The sequence below is a fragment of the Pteropus medius genome, unplaced genomic scaffold (genome assembly GCF_902729225.1).
Source record: "Pteropus medius unplaced genomic scaffold, Ma_sr-lr_union100, whole genome shotgun sequence".
Classification (NCBI taxonomy): domain Eukaryota; kingdom Metazoa; phylum Chordata; class Mammalia; order Chiroptera; family Pteropodidae; genus Pteropus; species Pteropus medius.
In genome coordinates, this window is record NW_024349797.1 from 11,585,810 (window position 1) to 11,613,045 (window position 27,236).

At 32.4% G+C, this 27,236-nt stretch overlaps 1 long non-coding RNA gene across 1 annotated transcript in view; it reads left to right on the forward strand.

The window, feature by feature from the left end:
- Positions 1 to 27,236, forward strand: part of LOC120619583 (uncharacterized) — a 343,052-nt gene that overhangs the window by 43,673 nt on the left and 272,143 nt on the right. The window contains exon 2 of the long non-coding RNA XR_005657564.1: positions 6,026 to 6,085. This is a non-coding gene — a long non-coding RNA (uncharacterized LOC120619583). The remainder of the gene's footprint in view (positions 1 to 6,025; positions 6,086 to 27,236) is intronic.

Sequence of the window (27,236 nt, forward strand, 5' to 3'; positions counted from 1 at the left end):
AGCACAAGCCTATAATTTACAATACAAGTATAGAGAACATTTGGAGGCAATAGAAAATAGAGCATAAACAGCACAACTTTAAGGTGTATGTCAAATATTTTTGCTCCCTTCCTCACTGCAGGGAACTTCTCAGTGGTCATGTTCTTCTTTAGGCTCCAGCTGCCACCAAGCATTCATCACTCATTGTATCTCAAGATCCTCCCTCTCTTTTTTCTCTCTCTGGAAATTAGACTAGTCCAATCTCTATTACTAAAATTTGCAGGGAAAAAAAAGACTTTGGGGAAACTTATTCACCTAGACATAACCAGAGACATTTTCTTTCAAAGTCATTAGTTCTAATTATTTTCCTTAGAAAAAGAACAATTCTCTTCATAAGAGAATTTTATTTGTTTGTTTGTTTGTTTTAGTATTTCAAGCCAAGATGGCTAAAACTGTAGCCCTGTGTTAATAAACATAAGTACCCTTGTTTATACCATGCAGAGTTGGGGACAGTGAAGTAACATGTGATAAGAATGTGGTTGCCAATATCTCCACGTGGCCAAAATGAAAACCAGAGATATCATAAACAGACAAAAACAAATCTATTTTAGTTCCTAAATGGAAAAATTCATCATAAATGGCCTCCTTATTCTGAAAATATTCATCTTTTTTAGAAGAATGGCATTTTCTTAATTTGTAAATATAATGGTGGCTAGAAAAAAAAAATCTCTTTTCAAAGAGTAACATTTCTTGGAGTAGGCCAATGAGTTTATTTAACCTGACTTCATAATGATATTTTTATGTATTCTATGTTTTTATTTTTGAAAATTTGATGAATTTTGTATTGTCTTTTATATGATCATTCAAATGTAATTTAATAGAATGTTAATTTGCTGTGGATTTGAAATGAAAACTTGGTAACTTAACTCTGGGTAGAATACCACTGCTATCTGGGGGCACACATGGAATTAGAGAATAATACTGTTGACTCACTTTTTGCACATAAACACAAGGCTAAAATCATCTGCAGATTTAACTCAAGGAAGCAATTTCTTCCACAAGGCATTTTGACATTTTGGCAAGGATTTGGGTTGCTTTTTCCTCTTCTCTCTGGCCGTTCTCCCTGGGGCTCAGAGCAGGGACTATCCATTAGGATCAGATGCATGTAATCATGATCAATTTCCTGCAAGAGTGGGAAAGGTGGGCACTCAGCTGCTTGGCCTCTCATTTTTTATTGTTTCCATGGGTGGTGTTTTTCTATCTGTAATAGCAGCTGGAATCCAACTATGTGATGGAGAGGAAAAGAGAGAAAATGAAACTCCTCTTAGGTATAAGAGTATTCCCTATTTGTCTGGTTTCTTTTTCTTTAAGTGAATTTTCTCTAGTTTTAGTTTCTCTACTACATGCAATGTGATGAAAGCTATGGGAACCCAGGATCAACTTGATGTATACTTATTTGATGCCACAAACTTGAAGAAATGTCACTTTATTTCAAATGTCAGTATCCACTGTTTCATGGAGAACAAATCTGTCTTAGAAAGTCCCCAAAGTACCTATAACTGGTTGTTGCTTACTTAAAGCCTCAGCTGTGAAAAGGCATTTTCATTTTCGTTGGCACTCAATATATTTGGGGCTGTAAGGACACCTGGTACATTGGCAAATCTTATACCAGATAACAAAAAAAAAGAGCAGAATGGCTTTCTCTTTTTCCACAGACTAAACACATACACTCATCTATGTGTGTGTATTTTATTACATATAATCTACAAGTATATAGATAATATACATTAGTTCATTTTACTCAAAAAAAAGTTCCCTAGAAAATCAGATATTTCAACACCTCAATGTCATTTTTTTCAGTTGCTTTCAAAATACTTTTATAGACCTACAATTTTCTGATCGCTTTCAGCTTTATATAAAAAAAATAAAGTTTTAAAAATGCGTTCCATGGAAGAAACTATACCTAAATGGGATAAAATATTTACAAATTATATATCTGATAAAGGGCTAATATTTAAAACATGTAAAGAATTGATACAACTCAATAGCAAAATTTTTTTTTATTTAAAAATGGCAGACCTAAATAGACATTTTCCCAAAGAATACATACAGATGGCCAATAGGTACATGAAAAGATGCTTTATTATTCAGAAAATGCAAATCAAAAACACAGTGAGATATCACCTCACACTTCTTAGAATAGCTACTATCAAAAAGACTAGAAATAACAGGTTTTAGAGAGCATGTAGAGACAAGGGAACCCTTGTGCTCTATTGGTGGGAATGCAAATTGGTGCAGCCACTGTGCAAAACAATTTAGAGATTCTTCAAAAGTATAAAAATAGAACTACCACATGACCAGACACTCGCTTCTGGATATTTACCTTAAGAATACAAAAACACTAATTTGAAAAGATATAATATCCCCCATATTCACTGCAACACTATTTACAATAGCTAAGGTATGAAAATAACTTAAGTGTCCATCGATGAATGAATGGATATAGAAGATGTGATACACTCACACAGAATGGTATATTATTCACCTGCCCTGCTGCATGGTCCGGAATCTGGGACCTACTTTGTTTCTTTGTTATTTATGATCTTGTTAAAGAAAATAAATATCTCCTAACCTTTAAAAAAAAAAAAGAAGAAAATCTTGCCATTTGCGACAGTATGGATGGACCTCAAGGGCATATACTAAGTAAAGTAAGTCAGACTGAGAAAGATAATCACTAAATTGTGTCTCTTATATGTGAAATCTAAAAATTAATCAATTAAGTAATTAATTAATTAATTAATTAAAAAGCTTATAGATTCAGAGACTAGATTGCTTGCAATCTAGTTAATTAATGCTAGACTACTTGCAAGAAGGAGAGGATGTAGGGTCAGGAAATGGTAAACTGTTTTTATTAGTTGTTTAAATAAATTGTATTTTCAAAGAATATAGATTTTAGAATGTATTGCATGAAGAATATTCTGCACCTTTTATGGAACTGTTCTTTTAGAAATTTTTCACTATGTTATTCGTTCTCTCTCATATGCAGATCTACACAATAGGAGCAGTACAAAAAAAAGCATCTCTCATTATGTAATTGTTATTATATAAAGAGAGTATATAACATAGTTTCTTTTTTGCTTGGCACGAAGCTCATTGCTAATGTTTAAGCTTATTGGCACTTATTTTTTTTTTCAAATCAGACATTCTGATAAAACTTGCCACCTTATCTTTAATAATTATTGATAAAATAATTATTATTGTGATAAAGAGGTTTACTTCTGTCACCAAAATGAGCTAGACCTCAAGGCAAAGGATGCGATGACTTAATAGTCATCCTAGAGTATAGTAGGGAGCCATCTCCATGGGGTAGCTGGACTTTGTCAAAATATAAGTCGTGGCTTGGACCACATGGTTTCTACTTAGCAGCCTGACAATAGCAAGAAGGCTTGGTGCAAGCAACTAGAATCCCCTACTCACTCAAAAACTGGATGTTCGATTGGCACAGATTCTTTGCCCAGGTGATGTTAATTTTCTGTTTACGTACAAACAGCCCAGTCAGTGAGAGTTCCAAGGCAACAGACCTCCCGAGAATACCACAAGTTACCTCACAGTAAACTTTCTCTTAGACAAACTTTTACTGGCACCTCCTGGACAACTGTCTTGATTTCAAAATAATTTCCTAGTTGAGGCCCACATCACTGCAGTTCCCAGCCCTTTTTTTTTTTTTCCCTTCCGACCCTCTCCAGTTTCATGAATGCATCTCTTTATCCCTGCAGACCACAAGTTCTATTCTCATATTTTCTTAATTGGAAGACCTCCATTACCATTCAACAAGAAACTAAATTTCCCATGAAACCGAGACCACAAATTATTAGCAACGGAACACTTGTCTCTCCAGTTTTTAGGTTCGGAGAAGACACAGTTTTCAGGAACGTGACCAAATATTCACCTGTGGGGATAAGAATGAACCTTCCATTCAACCTGACAAAACTGTCTCTACACTCCTGGATGCTTTAAATCAATTCTTACAATGAAGCAAAAAAGAAAAAAGAAAAAAAAGTACATTGAATTTTCATATGCAAATGGTTTGAAGATTGGAATTCTGCCGATTTTTAATAATCATCGGGGCATTACAGTTTATAATTAGATTTTGCATACATTTTCCTCATCCTCATAAAAACACAATTAGTGACATGTTATCGTTATCCTCAGTACCCTGAATAGGAAATAGAGACTCAGGGAAATGGTAACTTGTCCAAGAAATCAGGAAATCAGGGTAGGAACTGGAACACTAGATAACATCCTGTTTTTTGTTTTTTGTTTTTTGTTTTAAATTTCACGTCTAACCCACACATTAGCTCTCTCCCGACAAGTCTCCACCTCCTCCCATTTTGTTACTAGTTTTAGTACATATTTGTTCTTTGTTTGTTTGTTTTTATGGGAACTTGTACTTATTGTTTTGAAATAAGATGGGGTAAAAATCGTAGATACACTAAAGACTGGCATTTTATGTTTAAAGAAAACAATGAAAATCCTATTAATAATGTTAATCAATTAAACTTCAAATTGCAAAAGATGAGACATAGGAGAAAATGGAAATAACTATCCAATATGTGCCTCGATTGCTTTAAATATGATTTGTGGTTAAAATTTGTTTAAAGTAATGTTCCCCAAACCTGCAAAAATTATTGTATATTTTTTAAAACAGAGAATCAACCCCATGGAGAACTTTGAGCTTAATTCTATCTCTCTGTGAGGATTTCACCCATTCCTTTTAATAGATGGACTTTTAGCCTCTGCCATTCACCTTAAGAGACGTATGAGAGACTCAAATTAAATAAATGACTGGAAACGTCCAGTAATTAAACATCTGGTTTTTAATATGGAGCAAATCACTTCATGCCTGTGGTCTCTGTCACTTGATCCCTCTCAGTGCTCTGTCTTTAAGCCACTTCTGGCTACATTTAACCTCTTAGCCAAATCAGACAGGCTCCATGATTCCTATAGTAGTCCTTGCACATTCTTTTCCCCGAGGCCTTCATCTAGGTGTGTCGAGTCTGTGGCTCAGGCTTGATTTTAGAATGTGAGTTCTGTCTCACTCTACCGAGGTTAAAATATAGCTGAAGACAGTGATACTTACATATGTTTACCTTCAGCTGGAACTCTTAATTTTCCGTGAAGGAACACAGTAATGGAGTGAACTCTCACACCCTCCCATTGTAACTAGGTCCTTCTCTTGGGAAGAATACACTCTCATTTGATTTTTAAAATGGTCTATTTGTACCCTTGCTTATTTTCTCATGAAAGATCTTTAATAGGATAACTTTTGCAAGTGTTCCACTAGCTGCTGAAAAACAAGTGTGTTCTCACTTGTACTCAATGCAAATGAGGAAGATTTGGGGTACTTCTAGGCTGTCCCACACATGATGCAAAACAGTAGAACATGTATTCTTTTCTAAGAATATGGTGCTAAGCATCATAAAGCAACCATGCCTGTAAGGTTGGTAACTAAGTTTTGCCTCTGATAGCGAATACTTGTTATTCTTGTCTTCCCAGAATTTGTGATTCCACCTCTGATTTATCTTTGGAGACCATCTTTCCCTCAGTTTCACTCCATGAACACTGTGAAGTTACCCCCAATCTTGTTTTAAATCTAGACCTAACCAATCAGCTATTCATCCCTTAGACATAGTAACTAGTACAGGCTTGAGATAGTGATGAACTCATGTCATTTCAAAAAGATTCAATCCTGAAGTTTTCCTGGAAAAAATATGAAGGAGAAGCCCTTCTATTAAATTTTCTGAAAAGATACAATATAAACAAGAAGTTCCTACTGGCCATTTTTCCACCACAAATATTCTTGCTTTAATAAGAAGAAAAAATAAAACAGAGGAGATAGTGCAAAATGGAATAAGTATCTAGCCAGTACCAGACCTTCTATGTGTTTAAATAGAACAAATTAATGCATTTTTTTCTTGTTTAAACCAATTTTATTTGACTTGAGGAATCTTTTGTCATTTTTTTAAATTACATTTGTCTTTTACAGTCAGAAGATTCTCAATCACTATAACTCCACTTCGAAGACCCAGATAAATTCAGTTTAGAGGTAAGCTCCATTTTGGCATTGGTATAAATTGCTTATTTTGATTCCAATTTGGTTTCTTGATTGTATATATTCAAACAAAATGGAGTATAAAGGATTATTTAGGCTTTCTGAAATTTTCAACATCCCATGGGATGGATACTTTGATTTCTCTCTTGTAAGGGGTGACCGGTTGAAAGTCTTCTGTCCATTACATTAACACATTATCTCTTTCATCTATAGCTGCTCACCTGGGGTTACCTGGTTGCTTTGCTGATTGTCTCATGTGTAAGTTTGTCAGATAAAACAGGAGGTGTGGGGCATACTTAAACTAAAAGAAATATATCCATTCGTTATCTAAAATTCTTAGTGTCCTCTCTATTTATTTGTTAAATCTGACAACTCTAGTTATTGCGCTCATAGAATCCCATGACAACTGTCACTTACTCTGGTTTCAATGATAGACATCTCGTATTATAGACCTAGTTACACTATTATTTGTACTAGGAAGATTTTGACTATCGCTTCTATTTTTGTTTATTGTGTTTTAATCAAGCCTTAAATGTGGAGCATTCAGGGAAATATAAGATTCTTTGACACTTAGAGAATATTTAGTTTGGAGAAAAGAACTCTAAGGGCTTGAGATGAGAGAGAAATTTCATCTGTCTTAAATAGAAGAGGTGGCAAATACAGTACTTATTTACTCAGAATATGCAGCTTAAATTATAGAGGTTCTAGAATGATATAATAATTTTATATAGAAAACAAGTGTTATAATGGTCATTTGCCATGGAATGAAGTAGAATAGATTTCTGCTTATATGGACGACTGGTGTTTGAGGAATCAAGTTGTCAAAAACATTACAGGAGACGCCCTTACCTTGTTGTTTTCTGCTGAAAGATCCTGGAAAATAACTTGGAGAGGTCCATGAACCTGAGGAATGAAGAGAGATGAAGAAAATCTCTAGGCACAGAGTAGGTAAAAATTGTTTCCACAGAATGACAAGCATTTGGGATTATAGAAAAAGTGAACAATAAAAATTTGTCACAGCAAGATAGCCAGAAAATTTTAAGAAAGACATAGACTAATATTCAATTTACATTGTTTCCTGCTCCTCCCTAAAATGTGGTTTCCTTCTGTTATCTCAAAACCTGATCTTAACGAGGTACATGTACATACGAGTACAGTGATGTACTGTATAACGACCTTTTGGTCAATGACGGATCTCATACATAGCAATGATCCCATAAGGTTATTATGGAGCTGAAAAATTCCTATTACCTAGAGACATCATAGCCATCATTATATTATAGTGCAATGCATTACTCAAGTGTTTGTGGTGATGCTGGTATAAACTAATCTACTGTACTTCTAGTCATATGAAAGTATAGTGCATACAGTTACCTGTAGTACATACTACTTGATAATAATAATAAACAACTATGTAACTGGTTTAGATATTTACTGCACCATACCTTTTATTGTTATTTTAGAGTGTATTCTTTCTACTTATAAAAAAAATTTGCTGTAAAACAGTACGTTATGTGACACTGGCAGCAGCCTCATACATTTCATGTTTATGGAGTTACTTGATTGCATCATTTTCTCTTGCTCTTGATTTTATCTCCTAGGCATGCAGCCTAGGAGTCATAAGCTATACCATCTATCTGGGTTCATGTAAGTACGCTCTGGGATGTTTGCGCAATGATGAAATCACCTAAAGACACATTTCTCAGAAGCTATCCCTGTCACTGAGTGGCACATGACTGTTGTGTTAGTGGAACTTTGGGGTAGCAAGAAAGAGAAGCTGCAGCTGTATGTGGAGTGAGGAAAGGAGAAATCAGTCATATGTCTTGAAAATAATGAATGGAGATAAAGAAGCTGGCAGAGAGAGAAAGTCAGGCAGGTAAAATTAAGAGAATTCAAGCAGTCCTTTGGAACCCCAGAAATTTAAGGAGCAATGATAAATGCTATGGAAGGTGGTGACTCATAACTCCTCCTTTTGAGTATTAAAATATTTATCTCAGAAGGGAAGAGTGCTTGGGGATATGTCAGTGATATGAAGTGAATCTTTATAATTTTTGGAATTGTCAAACAATGAAATATGTTGCTTTATATTACAGTAGAAGCCTTGAGATTACTCATACTTTCTGGCAAGAACATTATAGATGCATCCTTGCATTGGGTGAGGAAGTAGATGGAGAACCTCTATCATCTTTCATATCCCATAATTCTTTGATTGAATCACCTACACCTTTGTTTATAGCTATTCTCTGATATTCACTACACTGGGCCAAATTCCCAAAGCATCCTCAGACAGATTTCAAACTTCCCGAGAAACCGTTTTATTATACATCTTTATATCTCCTAGAATACAGTATTAGAAGTCATATAGTACAAAGTTAATGAACAAATTAATGATTAAATATAACTTCATCTTACAACTCTAATGAACAACAAATAAAGTGTAGAGGCAAGAACAAAACAAAACAATAAAACACAGCGTTCAATTTACTGCAAGATTAAGATGTGTCTATAGGACCATGTAATTCTAAAATAAGCCAATATATTTTTAGATTACAATAAGAGAATTGTGAAAAAGATAGGAAGATAATGATCTTTTTTTTCCAGCTTCAAAAACTACATCTGAAATATAATCTTAGTTCTTAGCTCCACTTAAAAATTAGATAAATTCTATGTCTTCTAATCAAAAGATATAGTGGTTAATTGCTAAATGTAGAAATACTAAAATTTATAAAAGGAAAATTATTCTTACACCTATCACCTCAGTTAGCCAGTTTTTACTTATGTATTTCGTCTGGGTGTTTAATATTTTTAAGTATGATTGCAGTGTGTAAATGTTTTACATTGCTTTCTTTCCCAGTTGGTATTTTAAAAAATTCTTCAGTTTAAAATTTCTTACATTTTAATTATCATTAATATTCCATTGTGTAGATATAATATTATAGCTTAATGACTCCCCTACACAAAGTTTATATTTTTGAAGTGATAATTATTATGAAAATAAATTTATTTGTAAATCAGGCTTTTATATATTTTAAATTATGTTTTTTAGATTCACAGAGGTAGAATTTTATATAAATGGAATGAAAATCTTAAAGCGCATACATAGTCATATGCTACTTTAATTGCCCATATTAGTATACCAGGCGTATTAATACACATATTATATAATATTGCATTATTATAATATGTTATTAATCTGAGCTTTTATCGTTTAAGAGATTTAAAGTAAAATTTTTCATTTTTTAATATACTGATGAGTTTTAATATTTTCATATGAATTAGCATTCACATTTTCTTTATTCATATTTCTTAGTTGTTTATTCAAGTTTTGAATATATATTATTGTGGATTACAATGTTTTACATCGGTCTGTAGAATATTTAGAATGCATTAATTCCATATGTTTAACTTATTGTATTTATGTTTACTCCTTGATATTTACACTTTAAGATCGGTAATGTTATAAGGGGCACAGTTTTAAAAACTTGGATGTGCTGAAATCTTTTGATCTATTACTTGGTGCATCTGGCATTTAACTATAATGAACAAAATCTTCTCTAGGGGTCAATCTGATGTTTTCACTTTTAGAGTTAATTTTTAATCCCTCTATTATATGATTGATCTATAATATTATCTATGAAGTAGGAGATAAACATCTGCATTGATTCTTTTTAATTAATTGGCAGTTTTATTTATTAAATTATCTTTGCCTTCTTTATTGATTTGGGATAACTTTTTGGATCTATTTAGTTATTTAATACAATTTAGTCTATTTTCAATAAAAATTTTATTGCCCTCATTTTTTGAGTACAATGTAAAATATTTTTAATGATTTATTTTTTAAGTATAAAATCCATTACAGTTAGACTCTCTATCATTACTCTTTTACTTTCAAATTTCCTATGCTAGTCTCAAAGCTTTCTCTATTCAGATTAACTTTTAAATTATTTTATTAATTGAAAAATGCCATTAAAATTTTGTTTGGAATCACATCAAAGTAGCTGGTTATCCTTTCATTAAGGACATATTAAAGCCTATAATCTCCAGCTACAGTGAGGTTAGGCAAGGCAAACCGAATCTGGGAAATGTGACCTGTTACTTCTGGTCCACAGCATGGTGGAACGAGATTTTCAAGACTTTCTTCCCTAGGGAGTTGAAAAAGGGAGTCACATTTTCAATATGGTAAATTATCAGCCTGGACCCCTGAGTGTTGTAGGGAACAACATTCCCCATAAACATACATTGGAGATGTATTGTGAAAGGAATTAGACATTTTTGTGCACTGATATTGGTGATTAATTGCTTACTCCAGCCATAATTAAGCTATCCTGACCTATGCAGTGCTATTTTTGAATTATATTGATATCTCCTGGAGAAAATTCCTACAAGCATAGTTTTCCTTTTCTTGTGATGGAAACTTTTTTCATGGCCTATATGTATTTTTATTTTATTCATCTTTATAAGAAAGATTAGTGTTTCTTATAAATATGTGAGTAAGAATTCTGAGTGAGGCTCCTGCTTCATTAAACCAGCTCTCAAATGTGATCTATTTTAGGGACATGACTGGAATTACAAAATAAATGTGAGCCAAGAAGTGATGGCTTTAGGCACTGAGGTAGTCAGAATCTAGTATTCCAATGCTATAAACTATGGCTGAATTCCAGGGAACTGAGGAAGTTGAAGTTAAGAAGCTGGAATGGAGCAATTAGGAGTTAGAAAAGTGGGGAAAATTGAGCTAGCCTGTATAGGTAGGAGTATAGGTTAAAGCTAATTCCTAAATCATCATAGTAGGAAAGAATATTAATACTGGAAATAGGAACTAGATCCTGAGCTGAGTCAGAGGATCTAACTTGAAAACATTCAAAAGAGGTTAAGGTAGATCTCAATTAGAGTTGTCCTTAGGATCCTCTCAAAGTCAGAAGTAAATCCATTTAGGTATAAAGGTCGTTCAAGAAAGGTTCACTAAATTCTCATAGATGAACAGCAAGCATCATTTTACAATGATTACCAAATATAATTCTCATAGATTAACAAGAAGCATCATTTTACAAAGATTACTAAATATACAAGAAAGCAAACCACTATGCATGAAACCCAGAATTAAAAAAAAATAATAATTTTTGATCTCTAATAACTCAAGACATTGTGATTTGAGTTACAAAATTGCTAGCAGATAAGTAATTTTTTGAGAAAAAAATACAAAGATGAGCTTAAAAAAGGAAACTTTTAGCAATAAACAAAAAATCATTAAAAGAACTTCTAAAAATAAAAAATTCAATGTAAAAAACCTCAATTGTTGGGTTAAGCAGCAGAATACATGCAACTGAAAAATAAATTAGTGATACTGAACAATCTGTGGCTACACAGTATGTAGTAAAAATGTTTATGTGGTGAAAAGAATAAAATAGAAATAAAAGACATGAAAGACAAAATTAGAAAGTCTAACACATCTGATGAAGGTTTAAAAGGAGACAAATAAAGAGACTCTAGGAGAAGAAATATTTTAAGAGAAATTGACTGTGAATTCCCAAGAATTAATATAATGTGAACCCCCATACGCAAGAAGCATTAAATATCCAAAGCAAGAATTTTTATAAATTTATTCCTAGTTATACAGTGAAACTATAGCACACCAAAGACAAATAGATGTTAAAAGTTGCTAGAGAGAATAAAGAGATCATCTAAAAAAGAACAGCAGAATGACAGCAATTTCAATCCATGACACAGTGAAATAATATTTATAAAATGAGGCAAACTATTCACCAAAAATTATGTATACTTTAGAACTATAAGAATGAAATGAAAACATTTACATTTACTTTAGGAGTTATCACTGAGAGATCTTCTCTAAATGAAATTCCTAATGAGAGTCTGCATTAAAAAAAGAAAAAAGAAAGAAATGATGACAAAATAAGTAGATAAATTCAGTCACATATTCTTATAAAATATAAATATTGAGTTTAAGAAAGGGATAGAACAACATAATGTAAATCAGAATGAAAAGCATCAAAGCTGAAGTCATTTTTTGGTGGGAGTGAGTCAGACAATCAATGATTCATTAATTCTAAGTCTTAGTCAATTTCAACATACTTGATGTATTTACAAATATGATCATTTTAATTTAAAAAATAGTGTAAAATCTCAAAACCACTAAAATGAAAAAATAGAAAAGGGTGAGAATAGAACAAGAGCAGCAAACCCCAGTCCATGCGAAATAAATGAAATAAAAAGTAAAAAAGAATCAAAAGAGTAAAATAAGTGGAAAAAGAAAAGTCAGATGGTAGCAAAAAATTCAAATATATTCATAGTCAGTGTAAACTTGAATGGGCAAAATTTTTCAATTAATAGTCAAGATTGTCAACTGGAGTAAAACAAAAATATAACTAAATAAGAGATATAATAAAAGCTTAAATCGCAGGATGAATAAAGATTAATAGACAATCGCTACCAAAATGAAGCTAAGGAAACTATATTAATATTAATCGAAAGTCACTTTTTGATGTAAATAACAACCTGTAATAGAGAAGGTGATAAAATAATGGCACAGTGCTTAATTCTGGCTTAATATCGGTAAGTTATAGCAATTTTGAACATGTATGTACCTGAGCAGAAACTTGCAAATATGTAAACCAAAAATTTTTTGAACTATAGGAAGAATTTGACAAATACTACCAACAGTGGACAATTCAACATGTCTCAATTTAGGAAAGCTAAGAAAATAATCAGCAAAAATATTTTTAAAATATTAATAATGCAAATTAGTATTTAACTTAATTAACATACAGAAAATTTGGCATCCAAAAATTAGAAGTACATATTTTCTGCCACATATATGGAACATTTACAAAAATTAACCTCATACTAGGCTACAAAGTAAGACATCATATTTACAACAATAAGTATCTTTCATACAATTTTTCTGATATAAGCTTCTTCTTCCATGTATCTCACAAAGAAACTTAGTCATGTTAGCACACTTTTTAGAAGATATGTATTTCCCGAAAATATTAAAGTAGCCATTTTTTTAAAAAAGAAAGGATAATGGGACTCCATTGTCATTGTAGATGAAGCAAATCAAATTTCAGAGTGTTTGATAGTATAACTTAAGGGGCATAGAGAGAAAGTTAAAGAGCCCATCCTTGGTGTGACCTTGACTTAAATCTAGCCCTGACATTTAGTGTACAGGAGAAACTTGGAATATGATACTCTACTTCACAGCACCTCAGTTTGTTTATTGATAAAATGTGAACTATAGCATTACTATAAAAATTAAATGAGATGATACATACAGAGTCTTATAAACAGTGCTTAGCATACATTAAGCAGTTAAGGAATTTCAGCTGTTATTTTGTATGTTCATATTGGCTCTTAGAGAAGATTCATAGTATGTAACATCCTCTAAACTTGATTGCTTCCGGGCTCCTTTTTTTTTTTTTTTTTCCTAAGCAGCTCAAAGAAATAACATGCACAACACATTGAGAAATGTTACTATATATAGGGATTGTTCTCATTTTATATTTTAGGACTTGTTAAATAAAAATTAGTTGAGCAGATATTCATTCTTTTAACAATTACCTCTTGAGCTCCTCCTGCGCATCAATTATTTGTGACTCCTACTCTGGCAGGTGGGAAAGAAGGTAGGGTCATCTTGTAGTCTATCTCAGCTAAAGCAGAATATTTTTCGAAGAATAGATACATTTCAGTAAATGTCAAAAATCACTGGGGATGATCTCTGAATTCTGAAATCTCCTTGATTTTCTTTTCATTTTTAGGAATTGTTTGATTCCTACATAGACAATTATGGACTTTGAATTTTACTTTTGTTCCTCACATGATTTGCTTATGTCCTATCCCCATATTTTCTTGATGTCACACTATTGATGCTTTACTCAGCATATATGTTGGTGCCAGCATATATGTTGGTTACATCACTGTGCTAGATGCTGTGGCTTAAAAAGAGCATATGAATAATATGATTCTGCCTTCACTGAATTTACATCTGTCTTGGGAGAAATCTTTCTTAATAAGCAATGCAAGGACTGCCATACTATTGAGGAACATAATGTTAAGTAACAGCAGCAATTTATATAGAAATTAACATAAATGAATGTATATCATCCACATTAATTTATCTAAAAAATACTTAACCAAGCTAACAAAACTTTTTTTGACATTAAATGTACAATGCAATTGATATTAATGACTTGAACAATCCATAGTTGATTTGAAGATAATAGGAATTTAAAAGAAGACAAAATGAGATTTCCGTTATGGAGGTTAATAATTTAAAGTCTCATCTCCAAGACAAAAAACCTGGGAGTCTAAGAAAATTTGGAAAATAGAAACATTTCAAATATCCTGGGGCTTAGAGACCCTCCTCACCCAGACACACGTAGTGAAAGCAACTGGAAAGCTGGAAAGCAACACTGAGTATGCGTGTGTACGAGCTTTCTTCGATGAAGCAGTGTTGACAACTTGCTTAGCATGTGTCCATCATAAGCTTCTTCTAAAAACTGTTCTAAGTTTTTTGGCTTTCTAACAGCCAAACACACTGAGAAACAGGATGCTCAGATGACTATGTAAAAGCTGGCAAGCTAGAAGTCAACTTTAAGTATATTCCCTGTAAGTCACCTGTGTAATAAGATTTCCTCCAGATCTCATCTTTCTCTGGGAATCAGCTGTATATTGCTGATTACTTTCTTTATTAGCTTACAATTTTCCTATTAATTGGCACTGATTACTTTGCTTCTCATTCCCTTCTCTCCCAATCTAACGTCATTTATTAAGAATAGTTACAAGAAATAATTATTTGTACTTATGCAGTCAGTTTGTTGACTTGGAAACAATTCAGTATTGGCAATTAAATATAAGCAACAGCCTTTGTAGAAAAGATAATAATGAAGACATTTTGATAAGTAGTGAGTGTGACAAAGCCTGTAATTTTAGTCACCTAATTTCCCAGAAACTTTGAGTTGGAGATGGAGACTGTGGGGAGAAAAAATACCTTTTACTTCTATTCTTCTAAGCTCTTGACAAAAATAGATTAACAAGGGAAAAGCATATACATTTACTTAATATAAGTTTACTTAATATGTTTTAAGAGACATAGGAGCCTTCATAAGGAAATGAAGACCTGAAGAAAAGGTAAACTTACATGGTTTTATGCTAGGTTTGATGAATAGTTGAAAGTCATAGAAAGATATGATAGGACAGAGTATGAGCTAAGTATAGTGAACTGGGGGAACTTAGCAAGCCTGTTAGTTCAAACTCCTCTGTTTACCCCTTTGTCTTCAAAAATAAGATCACTCTTTTCCTCTGGTTTATATATAGGAAATATTAAATATGTCAAAATACTGTATTTTGGGGTACTATTTCCTGAACCACATCAGATGGAAACAGAGTTTTCTGGATGCACAAAAAATAGTTTATAAACTTATGAGCTCTAACGCTCATGGAACCCCAGTTTACCTAATAGTTGAGGGACATGTAAGGTCCTGTCTAAGATTTATACAGAAAATCGGTGGTCCTGATGTTGAATAATTTGTGATGTAAATGAGGTATCATTTCAAAGCAAGTGAAAAGAGCAAGTAATTTTACTGATAAATGCAATATGCTTTTAGAAATTCTGTCACTATGTCAAGAATACAACACAACATATGATTTTATAGAAAACTATACTATTTTTTTCTGAACAGATCTGTGTTCACACATTTATGCGTGTGTGTGACTTTTTATAGCAATATAAAAAGATCTCTACATTATACACATTAGATTCTGAATGGGTGTTTTTACTTGGTGACTGAGACCTACTGACTTTTGGGGTTTGAAAACTTCCCTAGCCACCTGGATCTTCAAATGTAGCTTGTTTTGGTTTCTGTTTTACTGTGCATGACAATATTCCCTATCGCTTTGTATTGAACATTTTCTCTGCCCAACCCACCACATGAATTTACCAGTGCATTCCTACGATCATCTGTATTTCCAGAGTGGATAGGTCTGGTCACAGGACCAGGTCACTCTAAGTCAGCTACGTGAGGAATATAACAGGACAACATAGTCAGTCAAAGCCTAGGATAGAATAAGCTCTAGTTTTCAGAAGTTCTAATGGTATTAGAGCAAGGCACACAACTCATAAAGTATATTTTCCACTTAGCTTTTCTAACTTTTTCAGGGGTGGAAATCTTTTCTCAAAACAAAATTTTATGGAGAAGCCTGATGTAGAAAACATATAAAGAACACCTCTGATTGAATCAGGGTGAAGTCCCCTCACCTCTCAGTCACGAGAAAAATGAATCCTGAACATCTGTGGCTCACTCGTTGAAATCCGCCAATTTTTTTTTTTTTACATCATCATTTTATAAATGACAAAATTAAGGCTCCAGAGCAGTAAAAATGACTTAGGACTAACAAATAGCAGAGAGAATTCGGAGGCTAGAGCCTGGGTTAGCAGGCTTCCTTGTCTGTGCCTGTTTCATTGCCATGGTCAATGCACATTTCTAGGTAAAATAATCCAAATGTTCACCTGATGTGTGAAATTAAGCAAAAGCCGTCATCAGTTTTTCCTCATGATATCTGAGAGAAAGCTTTTGCTTTTTTCTGATACTTTATTTGATATGTGAAAGGTGCTTCCTTCACATCACTTTACTTATAATTAGAGTTAAGTGTATTTTCATGTTGATATTCATGCTAAATGAGACAATACCTCTGAGGAAGGTTTGGCCCTAGATCCCCGTCAGAAGCATTTGTTTCTCTGGAGTTTGGTGGTCTGCATTAGTAACCTCCAAGGAAAGAAATTTTAGTGGGATGCCTTTTAAGTTAGCCAAGTATTAAATAGCATTTATATAACATACTGGCAAATTTAAAACATTAATGTTTATAACTGAATATAAAATCTGGTAATTCTCAATGGATTAGAAAATATTAGAAACTATATTCCAAAGAAGTTATATAATTATGCTGTTCACATTTTGTATTCTTATAATTTTATTGGCATATAAATTATTCCACGTATTTTTGTTCAATAAAATTATTTAATTGGTAAAATAAATTACAGTTTGGATAAAGATACAATTTAGCTCACTTTATGCATTTTGGCATATTATCCCTTTGTGAAATTTAAAATTACAATGAGTGAGGTCATATAAATGGCAATGGAAAATAAAATGCATTAATATACATGCATTTTTAAAAAGACTCAGCACATTTCAAGAGCACAACAATAAAGTGAAGCAAAGGTTTTTTTTGTAAATATTGAAAAACAGCATTCCAGAAAATGTATTTCTAAAGTAATGTTTTTCTACTCTGCTCTGACTTCATATTAAAACTTTTTCTTGCATTCAGTTTGTATTTTGCATCCCAATAATTAGATTCCATTGTTTTTAAGTACACTGGAACAAAAAAATCCAAGACAATAGTTATTTATTTAAAACACAGTGTCATTAAGATATTATCATAGATGATAGATGATTGATAGAAAAATAAGTAGAGAGATGATAAATAATAGATAGATAAACAGATAGATAAATGATAGATGATAGATTATAGGTAGATAGATATATAAATGATCGATAGATGATCAATTGATAGAGATAGATAGACAGATAGATAGATGACACATACATACATACATACATACATATATACATACGTACATACGTAGATACATAGATACATAGGTTAGGTAGAACTCTATATGTTACTAACTATACCTCCCCCCCCACACACACAGCTATATCTGTAGATATAAAATATGTTTGGGAAAATACTATCTCTTCTCAATCTTCCATTACCTTTGTGTTCCCAAATCTAAAATTTTGTGCTCTAGATATTTTAACCTAGTTTCCAAAACAATTTATGCTGTTTTTCATCTCCCAGTCTTTGCAACTACTCTTTCCTTCTGACTGAATTGTCTTTCCCCCGTGTATGCCTAGTAAAATGTCACGGTTAGGCATTATCTCCTTTATGATCATCATATGTGCAGTTTTTTATACACTAATTATACTTAAATAAAATTGTTAAAAAATTAAATCATTGATGCCAATGAGCCTCTCGATGTTTGAAGACCAATGAAACATTCCCGCATAATTAATATTACAGCCTTGAAGTCGTAGAGTCCTTGTACAGATGATAATATACTCCTGACCAAGTAGATACCATTTCAAGTACTAAATAGTTTATTATAAATGTAATTCATATTATTTAATCATATATTACAGTAATATATTATGCTTTGAAAAATTATGTAGTAGTAGTAGATTTTATGTAGTAGTAGTAGATTTTAGTATCAAATTTTTTAAGCTTAGAAAGGAGATCTTTACACAATATTTATTGAAAATTAGACTTTGGGTCTCATATGCTATATCAGGTTCTACATTAATATTAACATGAACAAGAATTTTTATTTTTGAAAGAATTACATATCAATTTTTTTTCTTACGATTTTTGACTTTTGCATTTTGTTGAAGAAATTCCCTACTATTCATGGGTCACAATAATATTCACATATATTTTCCTGTTAACTTTACCTATAATATTCATATTTAAGTTTAATTCAAATGGAGTGCATTATTATACATAATGAGATAGATATTTAGTTAGATTTTTTTTTTGTATTATAAGAAATTTTTCTAACAGCATTTTTTCCCCAAAAGTTCATAGTTTATCACAATTTTTTGTCGTATCTCCTGATCAGATGTTAATTTTCACTATCTATGGGCCTCAGAAATGTCTAATCATTTTTTTTTGGTCTGCATTTCAGTTCCTGCAGGAATACTTTGCATTTTTTACAATGTGTTTTTGTATATACTGACATCTATCCTTACTATTTATGGATCTATATTCTTCCGTATAAATTTAAAGTGAGTTTATTTATTAAAAAATAGCTAGAATATTACTGAGCTTGTGTTAAATTCATACATTTAATGTGGATATATTGACATTTTCACACCATTAATTAGCATTCATAAACGTATGTATCCCCATTTGTATATAATTCTTTGTGTTATTTAAGTTTTATTCTCCATATATATAGTGCATTCTTTGTCAACTCAGTTATTATACATTTGATCATTTTTGTTGCTACTGTAAATTATAAATTAAGTACTGATATTTTTGGTTGCCTATTACCATTATGTATTCCTGTCTTCTTTCCTGTGATATAGTTTTGCTTCAAATTTCATTTTGATAGATTTAAAAATGCTATTATACTGTTCTTTTGGTTCATAGTTGCCTAGTATGCCTTCTTCCATCATTTCATTCCAATCTTTTTTCTAAGTTTTTCTTTTATTTATTATAACCTCTCTGGAGACCAACTGTGGTCTCTAAGATTAATGAAGATAGTGAAATATTGGAAATGAACTAAATGTCCATTAGAAAGACAATAAATATAACATTTTATATAATGCAGTACTACAAAAAGATTAGATAAAATAACCCCAAAATCAAAATAAGTTTTAAATGAAAGTGTTGCATAGCAACACATATATGATAAAATATATATATGTAAATTCCTAAAAGTTTTTTTAACTACTAAATATAATGAGCATGTAAGCTCTCCATTGGTGGAGGGCCAAAATTACTTAAATTTTATGTGTAAGTAATTATTTTTAAACTATCTTAAAACAATGAAGATAAAAATATTAACATAATTTTAACCTATGTAATGGTAATGTGAATGCTTATTGTATGATTTGTTGTGTGTATACATATTTTCAAAATTTTCCGCAAAAATAAAATAAAATAAAATAAAACCTCACAAATTTGATTTTGAAATAGCTGACTGGAAGGTAGGATCGAAATTGATAATATTGAATTCCAATATGTGTTCATTTGAAATTTAGAAACTTATTATATAATAGCTTCATTCACATTGTTTGAACCTAAAAGAAAAATAGAAAATTTATGATTTCAAGATGTTTTATGAGTTCGTTCAGTTCTTGTTGAATCTAGTTGTAAATATCATGAGGAGTCTTTCTAATCAATTTAAAACATCCTGACTCAGAAATAATAAGCAAGTATAAAGGCTTTTCTTTGAGCTTAATATAAGAAAGTAACACACTCAGGGAATTATTTGTCTATCATACGACTATTAAAGACACATTCTCCCACCCCACCAAGTATTTAGATATATTAAAAGTTTTTCTCTCAATAAGTAGGCAGGGAACAATTCATGGTTGAAAACTCATTTCTTCCTGAAATGCAAGACCTACCCAGGTTGGAAATTTGAAGCCATCACTCATTAAGGATTACGTTCTTCAATGAACTAATTTTATGCAAGAAATTCATCACTGATCCAATGGTGAAATGAAAAAGATCACCAGAAAAAAATTAACAGCACAATTTTTAAAATAACTTTTTAAATTAAAACTCCAGTGTCGATTTCAAATTGTCTGTTTGAATTAGTTAGAAACTTTCCAAAGAAAATGTGGTGCAACCGAAGTTAAGACTACAATGAAGACTTCAAATTGACCGTTGGATCTGGCAGCATGGAAGCTGAAGTTCACCCCGACATGAGCAAGATTTGTGGGGAGACAGGACTGATGCTGTAAGGACCAAATGGAAAGAGAGAAAATAGAAATGGTGCCTATAGACAACTCCTAAACGATTGTTACTTTAAAGAGAAAAAAAGAGAGGTAGAAGCACTAGAGAAGACACAGAGACAATAAACAGATTTTATTTGTTTAGGATATCTTAAGATGGAGAGAATAATATTTTAGCAAGAGTAAAACATAGTATGCCATAGGGAAAGGAGCTCCTATTAATACCTAATTCCTGGTACTGACAAGAGAGAATGAGATGTGACTCACAAATACAGGATGATTTTTAATAGAAATAAGAATAGTTTGTCTATTGTGATGAAAGAAAAATCAGATTGTGCTAGGACAGACGATTATAGGCTAGTCAATTTAGTGGTGGGGATATGAGATATTTGCCTTTTTCTGCTTCTATTGTGTTAATAATGAAACAAATTGTTGGAGTTTTGAGATGATATAAAGGAAAGGTAGAATAATTACATTTTATAATCTCAGTGATTGGGAGAGACATTTGATCAGGAAAATCTAGTAGGATTGCTTAATAAAGTGTGTTGAAGGCACACTTGAGATTTATATAGTTTTAAAATAAAGTTCATAATATAAATTATTGCCCAAATACCTTCAGTTACTTGGGCTCAGTCACAAAATAGACAGATTAATTCAATCAAGGTTGGCATATTGGCTGAAAACCATGATAAAGGGGGAAAGAGGTGATGAAATTAAGTCTGCATGCCAGGGATGGTTAGAGGGTTGGAACACAGAATACGAAGTAGCTCATCCATGCTACAGAATGCTCAGTTTTTCATGATTTTACTGGTAGCGAAGCTTATTTTGGACTTACTGGGAGGTATGTCCAAAAGGTCTCCGAAATTACTTAGAAAGATTGTGGCTTTTATTTCATAACTCTAAAGGATTTTTCTCCTGGAAAGCTGTCACAAATCTCCAAATGAATAGCAGTTATTATGGAAATTTTAGGATACATTTACTGCATCATTAGTGGTAGTTCTGAGTCACTTAGTAATGACACAAAAAGTTAAAAAAAAAAGATTCCAAAACATAGCCAGTCAGAAATAGGTTATAAACACAGTGAACTTGGTCTTCAAACAAGCTCAGCGAAAAAATATTCTTCTTCAAAAAGTTCTGTCAGCATAAAATTAATGTAATTTTAAGAGTCTGTCTTTCTTTACCACTAATTTGAGTTGAATGAATCCATCTGGCTGGGTCACTGCTGATAAAAAGATTTGTTGTAAGAGAATATAATGTGTGTGTGTGTGTGTGTGTGTGTGTGCGCGCGTGTGTTAGGCTAAACTATATAAAATTACCATTTTATAGGTAAAAGAATAATCAAATATCATTAATTTTATATAGTTCAACCTAATAAATGGATGCATCTATTTCAACATCTGTGAAGTATAACATTTTGTTTATATATGTACAATTAGATATATAATTGTACTGTAATAAATATTTTGCTCATATACAAAATCTGACATATGACTCATGTACACTATTTTGTAATTTAACCTTCTTAACCATTGTGAATTTCTTAGTTCTCTTACCTTACCCCTGTGATAGTATTATGATAACTGTCTTGAAAAAGAAAATTAAAATCGGGACTCAAACTATTTTTATTTAACCATAATGAAAAATATTGTATTTTTGGAGACAAAAAGATAAGAATTTGGTAAAATTCCAAGATATTTTTCTACAGGAATAACTCTCTCTTTTCAAAGCATTTTTCTATTTTATGGAAAGTAAATCGTGTCAGTTTTTGTAGTGTTATATTGACATCAAGATTGAGCACACACACAGAAAATCTGAGAGAGTCGCCAAGGTCAGTCAAGCAAAATGTGAGCAGGTGAATTTGTCATTTTCTTCCTCCTTCTTTTCACATAATATTACTCTGTGCCTGGTAGATACACAGCCATCAGCTCAAAAGTACACTATGTAGTAACTTAATTAAATCTCTGTTGAATTTGCTATGTTTTATCCACTGCACTTTCCAACCCAGAGTAGTCTACAATCAAATTAGAAAGACTACGTACATTTTAACAGAGTTTACTGATGCAATCAAATAAACCTTATATTATGTTAATCTGTGTCATTTTTAATCAATCTCTTCATCTTTATTGCCTATGTAGTAATTAGACACAAAGGTAAGTAATAAGCATAAACATCAAATAATACTACTTTGTCATAGCCGGTCCATGTAGATCTTTATTTTAATTTTGTTAGCTCTGCAATATACATATCTTTATTTAACAACTTTTTGTGAGTACCTACTATGTGCCAAATAGTCAGATATGGGGAAACCATTCTAAACAAAGCAGTTTATCCATCCAAATGGCATGAATAACAAGTCATTTCTTTTTTTAATTTCATTATTATCATAATTAATAACATATGAAGCAAAAAGATACTCTTATCTGTGAATTACTGGTTCTGGATTAAAAGGCTCAAGAAGTGGTCTTCTTTTGTTTCCATATGTTTTTCCCAGCCTTACCTACATACAGTAATACGTAAGCCACTGGGGCAGAGTTTGCAATCTCATTTCTCTTTTTTTTCTAGGCACACAGCCAAATTCTTTCCTGATCTCTCTTTTCTAGATAAGTGAGGATGTGTTACAGAGTTCTTGGCAATGAAATGTGGATAAAAAATGATAAATGCTACACGAAAAACAGTTTCCAAATGGATATAGAAGAAGTCCGGAAGAATTCTAAAGTGCTAGGTGACAGAGCAAAATGATGAAAAATTCTGGGCCTCTGCATGACCCACTAGAATCTTGTATCCCCAGCCAAGCATACTGGATGGTGACCTAAATGAGAAATGAACTTTTTTTTTTCTTAAAACTTAAAAAAAGGTTTTTTTGTTCTTTTTTTTCCCCCACTTAAGCTATTAAGATTTTGAAGTTTTCATTTGGGCTGCTAGCCTACTCTGACTAACAATCTTTGTGATCAAGATTTCTGGTTTGGGAACATATGCTCACACCCTGCATCAATGTCGTCCTCTTGCAGATAGAGCAAACTCACAAAAGGGAATATACGATTTAGAGTTTGTTATTGTGTTAACCCCTTAAGTGACATAAAGCAAAAGAGTTTGAACAAGATAGAGACATAGATTATTATTGCCTTTAGAATCTTATTCAATGGCAACCGAGTTTTGTTGTAAATGTAATTGATAAAAATCAAATACATTTTATGGTGGAGAGAAGATGAATTCAGAAATCAGGGAGATATAGGGTGTATGAATGCCCGATAAGAATGTGAGAGATCGTCTAGGTTAGAGAATGAGAAAGAAGCAGAAAAGAGGGGCACAAAATTGAAGGGGTGCTTCATGGACTTCAGAGTTGAAACACACTTTGATAGTTATTTATACGTATTTGGAGAGGGCATTTATTTATTCGCTATAACTCCAGAGAGTGGAACAAAAATTCATAAATATATTCCACGTAGGGAGAGTCCCACTTAATATCACTTAATACCAGAAGAAATGGCTGCTAATTAGAGCTAACCCAATCAGTTCTCCATTACTGAAAATATCCAGTGACTCTGGATGACAAACTCACCGGAAAACCCCCTCCATCATCTCTTGGCCTGATTGCTGTACTTCCATTTCCGCAGCTGTAACCACTATTTCGGTACTCCTATTAGAGTCCTCAATCTCCTTCCTTAGGGTGGTCTGCGCTGTGCTCAGTGCCTTACAGGACGTTGACATCTGATTCAGATGCCGTGTTCTCCGTGCCTTCGCTTCTATAGTATCTCAATGTTTCATGACAGTTGTCTCTTTCTGTAAATATAATTACCTTAAGATATGAACAATGAAAACATATCTTTATTTTAGAGATCTCTACAACTATACTCACAGAACAGTTGAATAAATCAATGTCTGTCCTTGGAGATACTGCAGACCAGATGCCTCTGAGACACAATTTTAAAGTTTCTTCATTGTAAGGTGGAAAATAAAAATGTAATCAAGTCTGTTTTATTGGGTGGTTGATAGACTTGAGAAAGTTTTCAGAGGGATTATGTGCTTCTAGGAGATTGGGAAACTCAATCACGTGTTTTAGGTTATCACTTTCTCCCATAGCTTGAGGCATTTCTTCAATTCCACTGCCACACTGTACTTACTATATTTGTCTCACTACCTACTTATGTCTAAATTTTTCTCTGCATATAAGTAATATCTCCTCTGTGTTATCCTTGTCACTGTTCATCCCAGTTTTATAGTTCTCATAGTTATTATTTTGCCTCCATAAATGAACTGATTTTCTTTCACTCTCTCTCTGTGTACTATATATAAATATGTATATATTTCTGTCTCTATCACATATATTATATATGCGATTATGTTATTATATATGATTTATTAATAAATATATATCTTACATATCATACGAGATGTATGTAAACATGATCTATCCATCATTATATATGAGATATATATCACACTATATGTAATATATAGTATCACCACGATTTATCGTGTATATGATATATATTATCACATATTTACAACACATATTTCGGAGACTTGATATCTGTTTGCTATCATATATTAGCTGTCTGATAAAAATATATATTAATTAAATTCTCTATGTCTTAGTTCCCTTATCTGTAAAAAAGGTAACGTTATTACATTTCTCTTATAAGATTTATAAGTATATTAAAAGAGATCATACTTTTTACATATTGAAAAAGACTCCTTGCCCATAACAGGCATCAAAGTAACTGTAGTTGCTTATTAATATCAAAATCATGTTTCAGTTTCTAGCTATTCGAGTACAGATAATGTGCTTAAAAATATTTATTGAATGGAGGTAGACCATGTCTGTGACTATTTATAATTTTACTGAAGATAAGCTATATCCCATATCTTATTATTCCAAGACAAAACCTTGCGAAGATCTCATTTCTCTACTTATATCTCACGGCCTCATTTGGGAGGTCTCTGAGTTTCGCCGTACCCCTCAATGGTGCCAATTTAGTCAAGAAGATCTCAACTTCCAGGTAATTCAACCTCAGTAGACACAATCCTTTATCTTTTTAGCAGAGGTCTCATTTCAAAAGCTAAGTAATGATTATTCCCACTCTCTCTAAGTGCAGGATGAATCAAAATAGAGGTCCTCTTTTAAAAAGTGTGTCTAAGTCCTATAAGATTGACACCTAATGAAGTAGTTTACATATTATAAAAATTCCTTATCACACTGAATAATGAACCCATACATAGCTCACTATTACCTGCCCCAGTGAGGCTGCCAGTTGTAACTTCTGGTCTCTCTCGCCTGTAGCTCAAACGTGTATGCAGCACTATGAGTCTCCTGGGCAAATAACATTGTTGAATTCATTAATTCCTCTCCCCAAACACACATATTCATCCTCCGACTGAACTGTAAGCAAATGACCTGGGACTAAAAGACCTTCCGCAGAGCTCTTCTGCTCTTTCTCAGCCTGGCACATATAACAAAGGTTCATGGTTCATATGAGGCTTTTTATTGAGTGTTATACAAAGAACATTTTCACTGTAACCTGATAGGGAGGCTAATATGATAGATATAATTTGGCTTGATATGGTTATCAAGTCTAGAGCATTGTCAAGAAAAGAACTCTATAACTTGTTTGTAAAGAATGAAAAAGATATATATATTCTTCAGTTCTTACTTAGTGAGTTTGTAAATTAATTTGTGAAAATCCTCATGACTTGTCAGTATGCAGGTTAACATAACTTGGGAACGGGACTATAGTACACACTGGGCTATTTAAATCATTTAAAACATTGTTTAGCAAACGTTTTTGTTGACTTGACAAATTGGAATTCTTTATTAGTTTTAGTGTTGTTTTTGGCTCCAGTCTCTCCTACCACCCCTCCTCTCCTAATTTCAAGCTGGATAATAGCTGTCTTTGGACATAGTGAAAAAGTTGTGTGTAGAGGAAGTAGGAAGTGGAGAAAGATAAGCAAATCGTGATGTGTTATAAGTTTTAAAGTGTGTTTAAAAAAAAAAGAAAAAAACTCCCTTTGAATAGTGTAGAATATGCCTTATATGAACTAATTTTAATTTTCTGGAATTTTAAAAACATGGGACCGACCCACATACTAAGAGAAGAGGGAGTTACTTACAGTGAAGTGCTGCCTGCCCTAAGAGATGGGAGAGCCAATTATACTGAAAGTCTCTGAATATGGCTCGCTCCAGAGGGTACTCGACCACAGGGGTGGGACTTCGCAGTGACATCCATCCACTATCAATCAAGCCAGGTTCTGACATCAGCAAGTCAGTTACAGTCAACCATAACTGGCTACTTTCTAAAGTACAGAAAGGAGAGAATTTTAACACAGAAGAGACCTTCAGAAATCACCATGTCTGGATTTTTTATTTTATAAATGTGGAAATATAGGCTCAATGACATTAAGTAGCTCACCCAAAGTCAGACAATTAGATGCAATGCATGCATGAATCTTCCCAAAAATGTTCATTGAAGTTTGAAATAAGCTTTTCTGAGACTAGAATTCAGACCTCTTGACAACAGTGTACTGTTCTTTCATTTTATAATTGAGTTTCCAAAGATTAGAGACCAAACTATTTCTAAGACACAGTACAGCAGTTTAATATTTTTCACTATACT